Source organism: Pseudophryne corroboree, chromosome 9 (genome assembly GCF_028390025.1).
Source record: "Pseudophryne corroboree isolate aPseCor3 chromosome 9, aPseCor3.hap2, whole genome shotgun sequence".
Taxonomy (NCBI): Eukaryota; Metazoa; Chordata; class Amphibia; order Anura; family Myobatrachidae; genus Pseudophryne; species Pseudophryne corroboree.
Window position 1 is genome coordinate 433707178 of NC_086452.1, and position 16794 is coordinate 433723971.

Below are 16794 nucleotides of genomic sequence, written 5' to 3' on the forward strand. Positions count from 1 at the left end.
GTATGTGAATGTAAGATTTGGTTATTTAAAAATGTACAAACTTATATCTTCTAGTGTACCTTTTTACACTTTTTAGAATATCATAATGTGCCACTTGTTTTAGAAAAATTATGTTCTCAGAGTATAAATGGTTATCACACATTCATGCTCCATTTCCCATACAAATCTGGGTGCAAGAATTGTTCCCATAGCCATCCCACATTGTTGCATATAAAATCCATTATAAAACTCCAAAAAATGTTGTTGAATAAAAAGTATAAGATCACAAATTAAAATGCTGTGATCACTAGTAAGCACAGGGTCAGAATCTAAAAATGGTTATGCTAAACCTTTCTCATGTTCTTTTGAGTTGTAGGAATTGTGCAGTATATCTGCTGTATGAAGCTTGTTATTTTCATTTTTTTTTTTAAGGAAGTATCATCATACTTTGCCAAATTTGTAGTAAGGGAGTTGATATCTGTTGTTACCGGTCTTACCTGGTGGATTATACGGTTTTATTTTATTTATTAATTACGGATAAATTATAGAAGATAGGAATGATGGGATGAAGCTTGTATAACATGTTGATATTTACTTGTGATTATATTCTTACTATGGGAATCTAATAGTTCTTTAAAGGCAGAGACAAACTCTGTATCAGCGTCTATTGCCATTTTGTTATTTTATATATTAGATTGTTTATATTATATTTTTTCTTATACTTTTGTTTCTGCTCCCTTATGGTCGGAAACCAGATTCATAATTGTTTACTTCTCTGATACGCTTAAGATAGCCACAAACACAATTATTCCTCATTATACAAATAGATTCAATGACATCTCATAATTAGATCTGTTTGTTGGCACATGGGAAACGTAATTGTAAGTTTCAAGATTTTGATTGCCTTGTACCTTTTATAAGCAGTTGTATAACTGCATCACTAATTGATTAATCATAATGAAGTGGGTACTTTTCTTGTATCAAGTTTATCAGAGTTAGATCTCACAGGGTGTCCGATTCAATTAGCTATGGGGTTTACCCCGCAACTAATTGTCATCTGGAGCCATTCTAGTAAGGCTTGTTACCCCATGCGTTAAGCCGCAGAGGGTGCACTTGACATGTATTTTTTTTCTTGCAGCCTCAGGAACTGTGAGAGAGAATCCACATTAAATGCCCCGTCATGCAGGTTAACCCCTAGTTTCAGGCACTTAACGCAAAATCTATTGGTTATCGTGTGGTGGAAAAATGCTGAAAATATGTATAGCTTCTGGCATTAAACCACTGTGGGCAATTGAAACTGCCCCGGGGTTTGTATAAATTATTTATTGAAAAAATATATATATATTTTCTTTTTTAGAAAAAAGATCTTTTGATTTAATAATTTAAGATTTGCTGCAGGTGTTAATACCCCAAAGTTGAGTTTCCCCAACTCCTCCATTATAGTCTATGTTTTAATGTTATCCATGCTTGAGCAGAAGTAACTTAATTAGTACCTCAGTCAATTTGATTTAACCATCTGTATTCAAACCTTGACTGTAATGGTGGAGTTTGGGAATCTCTGGCCTAAGGGGCAACTGTTATGGGAACTGCAGTGTCATTGCAACAACTGAAGAGTTGATGATAATTTGCAGACTATCGGCTCAATTGAGAGATATAAAATAAATTAAAAGTTACAAGGTATGCATTGTTTGTTTATTTTTCCATTTAATGAATCTAGTAGTCCAACATATGTTTTTTTTTTTAAATCAAAGTATGACTATGTGTGTGTTTGTGTATGTATGTATATATATATATATATATATATATATACATACACAAACACACACATATATATATATAGCGCCAATGTGCACGTGCCTGTCCTGATTGACAGGCAGAGGTGTTCACAGTTATGTGGTGGCGCTGTTTTCGGGGTGGCAACCACTCTGAGGGAAAACATGGCTGCGGTGTCGTTCACATTTGCTGCTGAGCAGGACGTTCAGCATGCTGGGCGGCCCTCAGAATGCGAAAGAAATTACTCCAGTAAAAAATATAGTCCATTTATATTCTTCTTGTCAGGAGTTATACAAATAGGCTGACATGTTAGTCCTGCTCATGTTCTGTCCCCTGAAATCTCTAGCAAATAAGTAGATCGGTTAGGCATCCTATGTCCTAACAGGAGGAGGGGATTTTGAGTAACGTTTATTTGAAGTTCCTCTGAAAGGCGGAACAATCATCCCTAAAGCTCATTCAATCAGTGTGTTAACAGGTGTTAACACACATAGGGCCTAATTCAGACGTGGCCGCTCCTTTGCGAATTTGCAGAGGTTTGCAATCAGATAGTTGCCGCCCAGACACAGTGAATACCCGCCCCGTGCAAGTCTGCGTACGCCGTGCGAAAAGATTTGCAAACGCTGGTCAGCTGCAACTCCGTTCGCAACTCACTCATCATCTAATGATTTTTACATACTGTGCGTAGCCCAGGCCCTACTCCTACAGTACTATAGAATCAGGCAGATCGGGGCCAGAGCTGACGTCACACACCCACCCTGAATACGCTTGGGCACGCCTGCATTTTTCCTGACGCTCCCAGAAAACGGCCAGTTACCACCTCCAAACGTCCGCTTCCTGTCAATCAACTTGCATACGCCTAGCGATCAAAAAAGACGCTGGATTCTTTCGCAGTTTGGCCTCGTGTGTACGCACTATGGTATGTATGCATGTCCAGTTGATCGATAATTGGCCGCCTTGCGATCAGGTTTAAATTGCCCCCAGAATCCAAAAAAGTTCATGGAATTGCGTGTTAACAGGGTCGCAGCACCCGTTTAACCCTCTGGTTATCGAGGAATTATTATTTTTTTGCCTAAAAAGAAATACACGATAAGTGCAGTCAGTGAATAGCCCTGAGGGATCAATTAGCCCGTGGTAATTTACTGCAGCTAATTGAATTCCTTCCTTAATTTGGCCTCTAGCCAACAAAGGTTAAGAACTCTTGGAAAGTGCAGTAACCGGTAAGTGAGCCGTTTCTGTCTTTACTTAAAACCCACAAGATATTTTCTGTCTGGACACAACAGTCCAGGCTTAAAATCAAATAGAAAACACAACAGTTTTGGCATTTTCCCTCAGTGATTCTCAATTTCAGAAGTCAACTGCTATGCCTTTACTATTCACGCTATTAAAGTATTTTTTTTCTATTTAAGTAGATACTGCGCGGAATAGCTGTACAGTTAGAGTGGCCTGCTATTATTGCCTGCTGAGCAGTGAATTATGCCAGTGTTTTACACTTGTGAAGTAAAAAAGCGGATTAGACCAGCGATCAATGTATTATCCCATATTTCTCATTGCGGGCTGTAGTACCTTTTAAAAAAACCAAAAAAAAAACCTTTGTAGACTAAATGGCTACTAATGGCATAATTACAATTGTTTGTCACCATCGTAATGTGTGATTTCCTATCTCATCATGAGGATGTAAGCTAGATAAAGGAGGAGTTTTGGCAGAAAGACAAAGTGCCTTGATTTATTAGAGGCCAGATGTGGTTGTTAAAAGCTTTTCTGCAAGAAGCCTCAATTGAGTGATGTGAAACTGGAACACGAGTGTCTCTATACTCCGCAGTCTTGGTGCGAACGACGCCGCTATCATGAGCCCGGGCAAATTAGCAGCCTGTTTTATTGTTGCATAAAACGTATTGTTTAAATCAATCTTTAGCCATAAGTGATTGTTTAAAGTGGACACCTCATCTCCAGACATAACCACAATGAGATTCTTACATAAACATGCATTTTACTTGTAAAATGTCATCTGTTTTTTTTTTTTTTTTTCTGTGTGTTACTCTCCTTTTGATGTATAAACCACTGTGGACAATGGGGGTCATTCCGAGTTGTTTGCTCGCTGCTATTTTAGTGTTTCTGGGTGGTAACTGAGCGTTTTCTGGGAGTGTGCTAAAAAAACGCAGGCGTGCCAGCAGAAAACGCAGGAGTGGCTGGAGAAACGGGGGAGTGGCTGGCCGGACGCTGGGCGTGTTTGTGACGTCAAACCAGGAACTAAACGGACCGAGGTGATCGCAATCTAGGAGTAGGTCTGGAGCTACTCAGAAACTGCAAGGAAATACTTAATAGCGGAATTGCTAATCTTTCGTTAGCAATTCTGCTATGCTAAGATACACTCCCAGAGGGCGGCGGCTTTGCGTTTGCATTGCTGCTAAAAGTAGCTAGCGAGCGAACAACTCGGAATGACCACCTATGTGTGTTCTATATATGTACTCTTAACAAATATATAATCGTTGCCAGGTGTGGATTGGCCATAGGGATCACCAGGAAGATTTCTGGTATGCCGACCTGTCTGTGGGGCCTGTTTTGGGGGGCCACCCCCTACATGACAGGTAGCCCAACGCACTCAGTACACTGCATTGTCTCCATTCATTATGTTACTCCATCTCTGCGGTACAGCAGCTGTGCCATCTAGTGCTGCTGCCATGGCTACACGGTATGTTATACCTCTTGTATTACTACCCATGTCGGGCCAATTCTACAAAATTTTACAGGGCCACTTTTTGTTCCCAATCCGCTCCTGGTCTCATACACAGCAGCAGCAAAAGACGCAAGGAAGGCCGCAACTGTGTAAAATCAGGCCCTATGAGGAGGGATCCCACCTCCCTTAACAGGACCCACCCCTTCATCAGACCACTTCCCCATTAGTGCTGCTTCCATAAATTTGCCGGGCTGGGTAACCATCCCAATCCGCTTCGATGATGGCCCTGACTAATATAGAGTGTTTAAATGGCATTGATATCGGGGATGGGCTTTCTGCAAGAGAGGGGTTATGGCTAAGCATGAGTGTTACTGGTACAAAGGATTCACATTAGAGTTTTCATCATCCTAGACTTCAGAATCATCACATGGTGATGCTTTTCTGTAGTTTGAACCATACAGAGGGTCATTTACAAACTGTAAAATGAAAGAGGTTGAATGCTGAGTCCACTTCGGTAGTACTGCATGTGCCTAGAATTCCATATTTATAGAGGAACCGAAGTTTTCATCAATCTGGTGGTGGCATGTGGCAGATAGAGGGCGTTCCTCGCTATGTAGGGTGCAGGCAGGCTGGAGTACAGAAACCAATGATCATTTTGAGAGTCTAGAACAGATAACATCGTAGAGAAAGCACATTTTTTCCCCCCATGCGCTCTGGAGGCGGCACATATCCTTTTCATAGACCAGGGGTAGGCAACCTGTGGCGCTTCACATGCTGTTGAACAACACATCCCAGCATGCCCTACCACAGATTTGCCTGTTAGGGCATGATAAAATTGTGGGATGGCATTCTGGGATGTGTAGTCCCACTACAGCTGGAGTGCCAGAGGTTGCCTATCCCTGCCATAGACTTCACTTTCACACCTCCAAGCTGTCCTATTTGGGTTGGAGCATCTGGATTTAAGGGCTCTGGCTACTGTTCCTACTGTGGACATGTCTGTCACACCAAGGGAAAGTCGAAAGGTATCCCCGTATTACTGCATGCAGTGGGGGCAGTGAGCAGGTGCCACATGAATGGGGAGCAGAGGTGAATAAGGGGTAGTTTAGTGATGAAATGTGCTAGAATTACTCCCACCGTAATCCAGCCATGTCTCCTGCCCCAGTTGACTCCCAGGTGGTATTTCGGAAGGGATGCACTTTTACTGGGACACATTTTGCACCTGTTAGTTGCTCATGGTGAATAAGCGCCAGTGTGAAAAATCACCTACAATAGATAGAATTTCCACACTCTCGTTAGTTTAAGTCATCGATGAATGTAATCCGAACAGCATTTTAGGAGAAATATAGAAGCTCTATGTATTGAAAGAGGCCTAATACTAAGATGATAGGAGGTGGGACTTTGCACCTCTGCAGATGTTTTTTCCTGCCTCTCCAAAAACCTTGATGCCCTTATAGTTTGCAGATACATCTCCTGAGAATGGACACTAGGTGGGCACCTTTATGTGATTTGGGCATCCCATCAAAGTGGGCTGATGGGATGAGCGGTTGGTCACATGACGGACCGCAGCTTCCCGACATTGAAGACCCCGACATCGGAGGGGGGTAAGTATATCTACCTCCCATCCCCTACCTCTGAGGCTGGTGGCTAGGCTAACCCTCCGGCGGTGGCTGCTATGACTAACCCTCGGTGTTGGCAGCTAGGACTAACCACCCCCCTCCCCCCAGTGCCTAACCCTAGCCTCCCTAGTGCCTAACCTAACCCCGGGGGCCCTAACCCTGAACTCGATACTCACCTTCGGGATGTCGGCTGTTGGTGATCCAGCGATGGTCTCCTGAATGGTGTTGGGATTCCTGCTTCGGTCACATGACCACCGGCATCCCAACGGCTGGGATGCTGAACGCATCCCATATGGGCTGATGGAATAAAACAAATTGCTAGGAAGCAGTGACCTATTTGAGGTATTAGGCACTTTTTAGGATCCCAGTGGCTTTTGATATGTTTCATTTTCATGAGTATATATTCAGTTCTTAATATGGCTGCCTTAACATTGTATTGGTTCTGAGCCTGCTTTAAATATAGTTGCCTACTCCAGTAGTCTCCGGAATTAAGGGAGGAGTTCCTGTACATACGAGAGAGCAAATAAACCTGCTGGAAGTACACTGCTCACCTGTCATTACACAAACTGTCCTTTGGTATGTTCTAAGGTGGGTGGAGCTTTATTATGCAATTTATTTCGTGTTTGTCTTAAATTATCATTGCCTCGCCCACCTAATATTTTCTTACCATGCATGTCCTGGAAGGAAGATAGTAAAAAGTAGAACCTCTTTGCCTCTCAGTTTATCCGAACACAATTGTGATCCATTCCTCTTTCCCTCCGACGCCTCTGCCCATTGTACCCTCTCTTTTAATCCAGCATTCCAGATACTAGACACATGTTTCATCTTCTTTTGACTTTTGTTGTCTGTCTCATTTATTGTAAATTTAATATTAAAATGAAGGTTTACTGAGCTGAGGGCAGAACTAAAATGAAAGAGAGAATAGTCCATACTATGTAACTGTAAGTAGCTGTGCAGAGATCTCTGTATTCCTGCAGTAATAGGAGCGGAACGTTTGATAGCTCTATAGTAATGCAGTAAATATGCCATGAGCATTGACTATGAAACAATGGGCAACTTGCTTTGGTTGACCATACATTTTGCGTACAATGGGGGTAATTCCAAGTTGATCACAGCAGGAAATTTTTTAGCAGTTGGGCAAAACCATGTGCACTGCAGGGGAGGCAGATATAACAACATTTGCAGAAAGAGTTAGATTTGGGTGGGTTATTTTGTTTCTGTGCAGGGTAAATACTGGCTGCTTTAGTTTTACACTGCAATTTAGATTGCAGATTGTACTCGCCACACCCAAATCTAATTCTCTCTGCAAATGTTATATCTACCCCCCCTGCAGTGCACATGGTTTTGCCCAACTGCTAAAAAATTTCCTGCTGCGATCAACTTGGAATTACCCCCAATGTGGTTCCTTTACTAACAGTTCCTCCAGGTACAAAGGGCCTAATTTGGGTTGGATCGCAGTAAGCGAAACATGGCAGTGGGCCTCCTGCGGGCGCAATTTTTGCTGGTTGAAGGGGGACAGGTGGCGGTCAGCATGCTGGGTGGCCCTGCGACGGGCGGCCCCCAGCTTGCGAACAGAAGAACTGCAAATTCTGCTAATTAGCAGAATTTGCAATCCTTACTGAATTAGGCCCAACGTTCTCAACCAATCACTAATTATCATCTATCATCTATCTTGTGTCTGGTTGCTGTGGTTTACTGTAAATTTAACACCGAAATTGAAACATTGGAAATTGTCCCTAAAGTTTCTTAACGTTAAAAATAATATTTTTTTAATAGAACCAGTTGAAAATAATTTACAAGCTCAGTCTAGCAGATAAGAATGGATTCAGTCGACTTTGCTTGTCTCCAACTATGCACTTATTCTTAGTGATCACTTTGTGAAGCAATCAGATGGACTTGGAGAAAGCGCCTTGTTTCACGGACCTTGAAGGGGGCGGAGCTTCACTCTAAGTGGTTGTTTTGAGTGGATGAGGGCAGCATTTGGGGAGGAGCTTGTGCAGATCTGGTTGGAGTTTGTCCTGATCTTGCACATCCAAATGTTGGAGGATGAGCATTCTAGCCACATTCAGGGCCAATGGGACATTCGCGGGGCCCTGGTACTGAAGGGGAAGTGATCAAATCTGTAAATGTTGGCCACGCCCCCTAACAAAAAGACAGCGTGGAATACTAACAGCGGCACTGTAAAGTGGTCTTCCTTAGCAGCTGGACTGTTTCCCACCCAGTAGACTTGGGCTCGGGTAATTAGCACATGCTCCCCACCTATGGGCCACTATGGGCCATGGATCAAGTGATGTGGATTTGCTTTACACTGTATTTAATTGCACTTTATAAATGTCCATTCGTAGATATGGCAGCACAGCGAACATATATTCTTAGGAATTGCTTAGGTTTGCTTCTTTTTTGTTTTACTGTATAGGAACCGGTAGAGCAGGGGTGGCCAACCAGTCAGTGACAAAGAGCCTTGTTAGGTACGTCAAAGAGCCGACATCGAGCCGAAGGCACACATGCAACAATGGAATGTGGCCTTGTGCCTGCTAGACCACACCCCTGGTATAAAATACATTGAAAAAGCCAGAACGACATAAAATACATTTTTAACACCAGATCCATTGAAAAGTAACTTTCACATAAAATAACTGAAAAAGCCAGATAATAAACTTCAGCTCCCCTATGTGTCACTCCAGCCAACTCCCCCATGTATCACTCCAGCCAGCTCCCCGTGAGTGACACCTGCCAGCTCCCCCCTGTGTCACTTCAGCCATCTCTCCAATGTGTCACTACTGCCAGGACCCTGCTGTGTCACCTCAGCCAGCTCTCCCTTGAATCACTCCTGCTACCACCCTCTTATGTCACTCCAGCCAGTTCTTCCACGTGTCACTACTTCCAGCACCCTCCTGCGTCACTCCAGTCAGCTTCCCCATGTTACACTCCTGCCATGACCCTCCTGTGTCACTTCAGCCATCTCTCCAATGTGTCACTACTGCCAGGACCCTGCTGTGTCACCTCAGCCAGCTCCCCCATGAATCACTCCTGCTACCACCCTCTTATGTCACTCCAGCCAGTTCTTCCACGTGTCACTACTTCCAGCACCCTCCTGCGTCACTCCAGTCAGCTTCCCCATGTTACACTCCTGCCATGACCCTCCTGTGTCACTTCAGCCATCTCTCCAATGTGTCACTACTGCCAGGACCCTGCTGTGTCACCTCAGCCAGCTCCCCCATGAATCACTCCTGCTACCACCCTCTTATGTCACTCCAGCCAGTTCTTCCACGTATCACTACTTCCAGCACCCTCCTGCGTCACTCCAGTCAGCTTCCCCATGTTACACTCCTGTCATGACCCTCCTGTTTCACTCCAGCCAGCTCCGCCTTGTGTCACTCTAGCCCACCCTCGGGTATCACTACAGCCCCCCCACCAACTCGTGCCATTGCAGCAGCCACTTATATGTCCTCTGTTTTCCAGTGGGTGTCTCACCTCTAGTCTGCGAGGAGGGGGACCAACCTTTGGCGCTGCAGGTTTTTGAACAAGTATATAAAGGCAGTAGGGTGTCTATGGGTGTGATAAATAGATGTGTGTAATATGTATAGGTGTAGTGGAAATATATACGTACGGAGGCAGTGGGATGTAAATGGGTGTGATGAATATATATGGAGGCAATGGATTGTATCCAGATAAAAATTGTTTATTAAGTGAAAAAAATGTTTAAAAATATTAACAGTTTTTGACAATATTCCATAAAAAATTAGAAAAAGAAGGCAATTATGTTCAGTGTGTTTCTATTACATAATAAATAAACATATGCAGCACATCAATTAAAAATATAAGATATAAAAAATATATAAAAATTTTTTTTTTTTGGAATAGAATAAAGATATATATATAGAATAAAAATAAAAATATATATAGAATAAAAATAAAATTGTATATATATATAAAACCAGATTTTGAATCTAATGTCAATCGATATGTGATCGTTTACACTTTGCTTTTGATCATAGAGAGACCGGTCTCTTCTATTTAGAGTGTTACGGGGTTAATATGGTGTGAGTCACGGCAGAGCTGTCTGTGTCCACAAAATGGTCCGGTTTATAATAAGTTCCTGTTGCTCTTAGAAAGGCAGTTTGTAATGGTAATGTTTTTCAGGTGATGGTGTGTCACGGGTTGCTTACGTGTCTTCGCCCTTAGCAGGGCTGAGGAGTCCGTGGGTGTCCTATGCTGCTGCAGGTGTCTTTTTGTCTTTTTTCTTCCTCCGTATCCGCGGTTTGTTACAGGCGCCTGTAACTCCGGTTCCTTTGATGTTACCTCGTTGACGTCTTCCAGGAAGTCGGGATCTCCGGGTTTCGGGTGAGAAGAGGGGGCGTGGTCCAACGCGTTTCACTCGGCCAATGGTGCCGTGCTTCGTCAGGGACAGTGTGTTGGTGTCTGTCTCTAGCTCATTTAGATAGGGTTGAGTCTGTTGTGATTGGTTCAAAAGAGTTTCCTTTCAATCAGTGCAATTAGCACGTCTATTGTGCAAAGCTGTTTCTCATTTAATCCTATCTTTGATTTGTTCAATAATATGGCAAGCGTGTTTTCGTCTTCAGCTTGTCATAAATAGTATCAAAGTACACATTGCAAGTTTCTGATAGTGAATAGTAACAAAATACACATTGTAAATTTCTGATACATTTAAATCATCTGCCACATAGTGTCAAAAATTGCTTTCTTGCAAAGTCGCTGTTGTTTCACAGAGGGACTTACAAGAATAGACTATGTTTATTATATATACATATACGTGGTTTTTTATGAAAGAAGAAGCATAATTAGGTTGTGGTTATACACGGATAGGGATATATATGTCCTGTATGCATGCACATGGTTTTTATGAGTGAAGAGAAAATAGATAAAAGTTATATACGGATTGGGATATATATGAATATAAGTGTTGTATTGAAATAGATGAAGAAAAAATAGTGGTTGTATTAAATGTCTACATAGCGGATGTCCTAAGTTTCTAATGTTTTTTATGGTAGGTCTGTGATGTATGTTCAAGTATCTAAACGGACATTATAATAGTTTTAATAAGAAGTGGTCAGTCCTGGAGTTATTTATAACAGGTGTATGTCACGTATTGAGATGTGGCACCTAGGAAATATATTTAAATGGTGTAGTTATGGAGATGAGTGGTGAAAATTGATTAGCATGCGGATGATAATAAGTGTGAATGTGGAATATTCAACTGGATATTCCTTAGAGTCTTGCTTTTATATTTATTTTTCTTGTAATTAATTTATAAGGAGTGTTTACTCTTCTTTGTTTGGTCGTTGGTTTTTTAATTTGTTCGTTATTCTTTTCTGTTTTTGGTTCGTAGGTATTTTCTTCTTATTCTTTGGTTCTTCTTAGTGCGAATCTGATTGCTTTTCTTGGTTGATTGGTCTTTAAACCACTTGTGCCCCAGGTAGGCTGTCAGACATCGTCACCAGGGTTTTGCTAGAAGTAATTTTACTGCACCTAAGGTTCATAGATGGTCTCCCATTCTATTACTTGTTAGGCCCAAACCTCTTTACTTCCGAGTTCGGAATGGGATCGGGTGGTTTGTGGATGGTATGACAGTATTTATTCACTTTCTTGCAGTCCTGGTGGTGTGACTAAACCTAGTGGGTGTTTTTGTGGTGTCAGTTAGTCTCCCAAAAAACTGCTGAGTTCAAAGTCGATATTTAGACCCTTTGGTGTCAGGGTTTGCATGTTATAAATCCACTTTGTTTCCTCTCTTGACATGGTTCTGATGTAATCTCCACCTCGCCAGGGTATGGTGACTTTTTTAATTGCTATGAAGTTTAGAAGGCTTCCATCATGGTTATGGATTTTTTTGAAGTGATCTGAGACGCTGTGCGTTTCTACTTCGTTGTCAATATTTCTTAGATGTTCGTTTATCCTTGTTTTTAGGCTTCTTGTGGTTCGTCCTATATATTGTAGATTGCATGGACAGGTTAGTAAGTATATTACTCCTGTTGTGTCGCAGGTCATCTTTTCTTTTATCTTGAAAATTTCTTTAGTTTCATTCGATCTAAAGTTATTTGTTGGTTTGGTGCTTCTCTGTTGCCCCCCAATTCAAAAGATTTAAGAGGAATTGTTCCACAGACATCACCTTTGAAGACCAAATCTCGACACTAGAAAAGAAGTTTCTAGAAAGAAACTACGACAAAGACACCGTCCATAAAGCTATAGAAGCAGCAAAAGAAACAAAAAGGGAAGACCTCCTCAAATATAAAGAGAAAAACAAACAGGAAGCGACAGAAGTAACTTTCATCACCAACTACAGCAGTCAGCACAAATACTTTGAAAAAATAATCAATAAGAACTGGCATCTACTCAAACGTGATGAAGAAATCAAGGAATATATACAAGACCGCCCAAGATTAATTTATAGGAAAGCACCAAATATAAAACAAGAAATAGTAACCAGCTATATACCCGAAGAAAAAAAGGAAAAAGGAAGGACTTGGATAAACGATACAACACCAGGATTCTATCACTGTACAAGATGCAAAGCATGCAAAACATGCAAACAGAGAAGCACCAAACCAACAAATAACTTTAGATCGAATGAAACTAAAGAAATTTTCAAGATAAAAGAAAAGATGACCTGCGACACAACAGGAGTAATATACTTACTAACCTGTCCATGCAATCTACAATATATAGGACGAACCACAAGAAGCCTAAAAACAAGGATAAACGAACATCTAAGAAATATTGACAACGAAGTAGAAACGCACAGCGTCTCAGATCACTTCAAAAAAATCCATAACCATGATGGAAGCCTTCTAAACTTCATAGCAATTAAAAAAGTCACCATACCCTGGCGAGGTGGAGATTACATCAGAACCATGTCAAGAGAGGAAACAAAGTGGATTTATAACATGCAAACCCTGACACCAAAGGGTCTAAATATCGACTTTGAACTCAGCAGTTTTTTGGGAGACTAACTGACACCACAAAAACACCCACTAGGTTTAGTCACACCACCAGGACTGCAAGAAAGTGAATAAATACTGTCATACCATCCACAAACCACCCGATCCCATTCCGAACTCGGAAGTAAAGAGGTTTGGGCCTAACAAGTAATAGAATGGGAGACCATCTATGAACCTTAGGTGCAGTAAAATTACTTCTAGCAAAACCCTGGTGACGATGTCTGACAGCCTACCTGGGGCACAAGTGGTTTAAAGACCAATCAACCAAGAAAAGCAATCAGATTCGCACTAAGAAGAACCAAAGAATAAGAAGAAAATACCTACGAACCAAAAACAGAAAAGAATAACGAACAAATTAAAAAACCAACGACCAAACAAAGAAGAGTAAACACTCCTTATAAATTAATTACAAGAAAAATAAATATAAAAGCAAGACTCTAAGGAATATCCAGTTGAATATTCCACATTCACACTTATTATCATCCGCATGCTAATCAATTTTCACCACTCATCTCCATAACTACACCATTTAAATATATTTCCTAGGTGCCACATCTCAATACGTGACATACACCTGTTATAAATAACTCCAGGACTGACCACTTCTTATTAAAACTATTATAATGTCCGTTTAGATACTTGAACATACATCACAGACCTACCATAAAAAACATTAGAAACTTAGGACATCCGCTATGTAGACATTTAATACAACCACTATTTTTCTTCATCTATTTCAATACAACACTTATATTCATATATATCCCAATCCGTATATAACTTTTATCTATTTTCTCTTCACTCATAAAAACCATGTGCATGCATACAGGACATATATATCCCTATCCGTGTATAACCACAACCTAATTATGCTTCTTCTTTCATAAAAAACCACGTATATGTATATATAATAAACATAGTCTATTCTTGTAAGTCCCTCTGTGAAACAACAGCGACTTTGCAAGAAAGCAATTTTTGACACTATGTGGCAGATGATTTAAATGTATCAGAAATTTACAATGTGTATTTTGTTACTATTCACTATCAGAAACTTGCAATGTGTACTTTGATACTATTTATGACAAGCTGAAGACGAAAACACGCTTGCCATATTATTGAACAAATCAAAGATAGGATTAAATGAGAAACAGCTTTGCACAATAGACGTGCTAATTGCACTGATTGAAAGGAAACTCTTTTGAACCAATCACAACAGACTCAACCCTATCTAAATGAGCTAGAGACAGACACCAACACACTGTCCCTGACGAAGCACGGCACCATTGGCCGAGTGAAACGCGTTGGACCACGCCCCCTCTTCTCACCCGAAACCCGGAGATCCCGACTTCCTGGAAGACGTCAACGAGGTAACATCAAAGGAACCGGAGTTACAGGCGCCTGTAACAAACCGCGGATACGGAGGAAGAAAAAAGACAAAAAGACACCTGCAGCAGCATAGGACACCCACGGACTCCTCAGCCCTGCTAAGGGCGAAGACACGTAAGCAACCCGTGACACACCATCACCTGAAAAACATTACCATTACAAACTGCCTTTCTAAGAGCAACAGGAACTTATTATAAACCGGACCATTTTGTGGACACAGACAGCTCTGCCGTGACTCACACCATATTAACCCCGTAACACTCTAAATAGAAGAGACCGGTCTCTCTATGATCAAAAGCAAAGTGTAAACGATCACATATCGATTGACATTAGATTCAAAATCTGGTTTTATATATATATACAATTTTATTTTTATTCTATATATATATTTTTATTTTTATTCTATATATATATCTTTATTCTATTCCAAAAAAAAAAAATTTTTATATATTTTTTATATCTTATATTTTTAATTGATGTGCTGCATATGTTTATTTATTATGTAATAGAAACACACTGAACATAATTGCCTTCTTTTTCTAATTTTTTATGGAATATTGTCAAAAACTGTTAATATTTTTAAACATTTTTTTCACTTAATAAACAATTTTTATCTGGATACAATCCATTGCCTCCATATATATTCATCACACCCATTTACATCCCACTGCCTCCGTACGTATATATTTCCACTACACCTATACATCTTACACACATCTATTTATCACACCCATAGACACCCTACTGCCTTTATATACTTGTTCAAAAACCTGCAGCGCCAAAGGTTGGTCCCCCTCCTCGCAGACTCTGTAAAACCAGGAAACAAACGAAAAGAGTTTCCTAAACCAACCTGGGCCGCTCGGCTACACAAAACACACAAGTAAACATTTCTAGGGAGCGCAGAGCACATCCCCAACAACACAGAGTCTCACCTCTAGTATCTGGCTCCTTCAGTTTTCAGTTTGTAGTGCTGCTGCGTGTCTGGCTGGAGTGCAGCGGTTTCTGTATCTGTTGTGGTCACATGCTTTACAGTGTTGGGAGCCACATTTGAATAAAGAAAGAGCCGCATGTGGCTCAAGAGCCACTGGTTGGCCACCGCTGCGGTAGAGCAATGCCACAATATAAATAGGTTTGCGTTTGGCAAAGCTGCTTCTGTTATGAAGTTACATTTAGATGACACTAAGGGGTATATGCAATTCACGGCGAATCGCGGCAAATTATCGACGTTTTTTAATTCAACACAATTCGACAGGTGAATTCCGGCAGGTGGCTGCCGGAATTCACCATATTCAATGAAAAACGGATTCGACAGTCCCGCGGGCGAAAAACGGCCGATTTGCCGGAATTTGCCGCGAATTAAAAAAACTGGAAAAACCCGGAAAAAAATGGCGTGGGGTCCCCCCTCCAAAGCATAACCAGCCTCGGGCTCTTCGAGCTGGTCCTGGTTCTAAAAATGCGGGGTAAAAATTGACAGGGGATCCCCCGTATTTTTAAAACCAGCACCGGGCTCTGCACCTGATGCTGGTGCAAAAAATACAGGGGACAAAAAGAGTAGGGGTCCCCCGTATATTTTACACCAGCACCGGGCTCCACTAGCTGGACAGATAATGCCACAGCCGGGGGTCACTTTTATACAGCGCCCTGCGGCCGTGGCATTAAATATCCAACTAGTCACCCCTGGCCGGGGTACCCTGGGGGAGTGGGGACCCCTTCAATCAAGGGGTCCCCCCCCCCCCAGCCACCCAAGGGCCAGGGGTGAAGCCCGAGGCTGTCCCCCCCATCCAAGGGCTGCGGATGGGAGGCTGATAGCCTTGAGTAAAATGACAGAATATTGTTTTTTCCAGTAGTACTATAAGTCCCAGCAAGCCTCCCCCGCAAGCTGGTACTTGGAGAACCACAAGTACCAGCATGCGGGAGAAAAATGGGCCCGCTGGTACCTGTAGTACTACTGGGGGGAAAAAAATACCCAAATAAAAACAGGAGACACACACCTTGACAAGTACAACTTTATTACACACTGCCGACACACACATACTTACCTATGTTGACACGCCGACTGTCACAGTCTCCGACGATCCGAGGTACCTGTGAAAAAAATTAGACTCACCTCAATCCAGTGTCCGGGAGATAATCCACGTACTTGTTAAAAAAAAAACACGAACACCCGTACCATGCCGGACTGAAAGGGGTCCCATGTTTACACATCAGACCCCTTTCCCCGAATGCCGGGACACCACGTGACTCCTGTCACTGAGGTCCCTTCAGCCAATCAGGAAGCGCTACTTCCGTGGCGCTCACCTGATTGGCTGTGCGCGTGTGACCTCAGACAGCGCATCGCAAAGCCTCTCCCATTACTTTCAATGGTGGGAACTTTGCCGTCAGTGGTGGGGTTACCCGCGGTCAGCCGCTG

At 41.9% G+C, this 16794-nt stretch overlaps 1 long non-coding RNA gene and 2 pseudogenes across 3 annotated transcripts in view; 2 read left to right on the top strand and 1 right to left on the bottom strand.

The window, feature by feature from the left end:
- LOC134957113 (uncharacterized) overlaps positions 1–16794 on the top strand; it is a 721811-nt gene that overhangs the window by 376061 nt on the left and 328956 nt on the right. The gene's annotated exons all lie outside the window — the stretch shown is intronic.
- On the bottom strand, positions 11521–11639 carry LOC134964691 (5S ribosomal RNA; annotated as a pseudogene).
- LOC134964692 (5S ribosomal RNA) lies at positions 13072–13190 on the top strand (annotated as a pseudogene).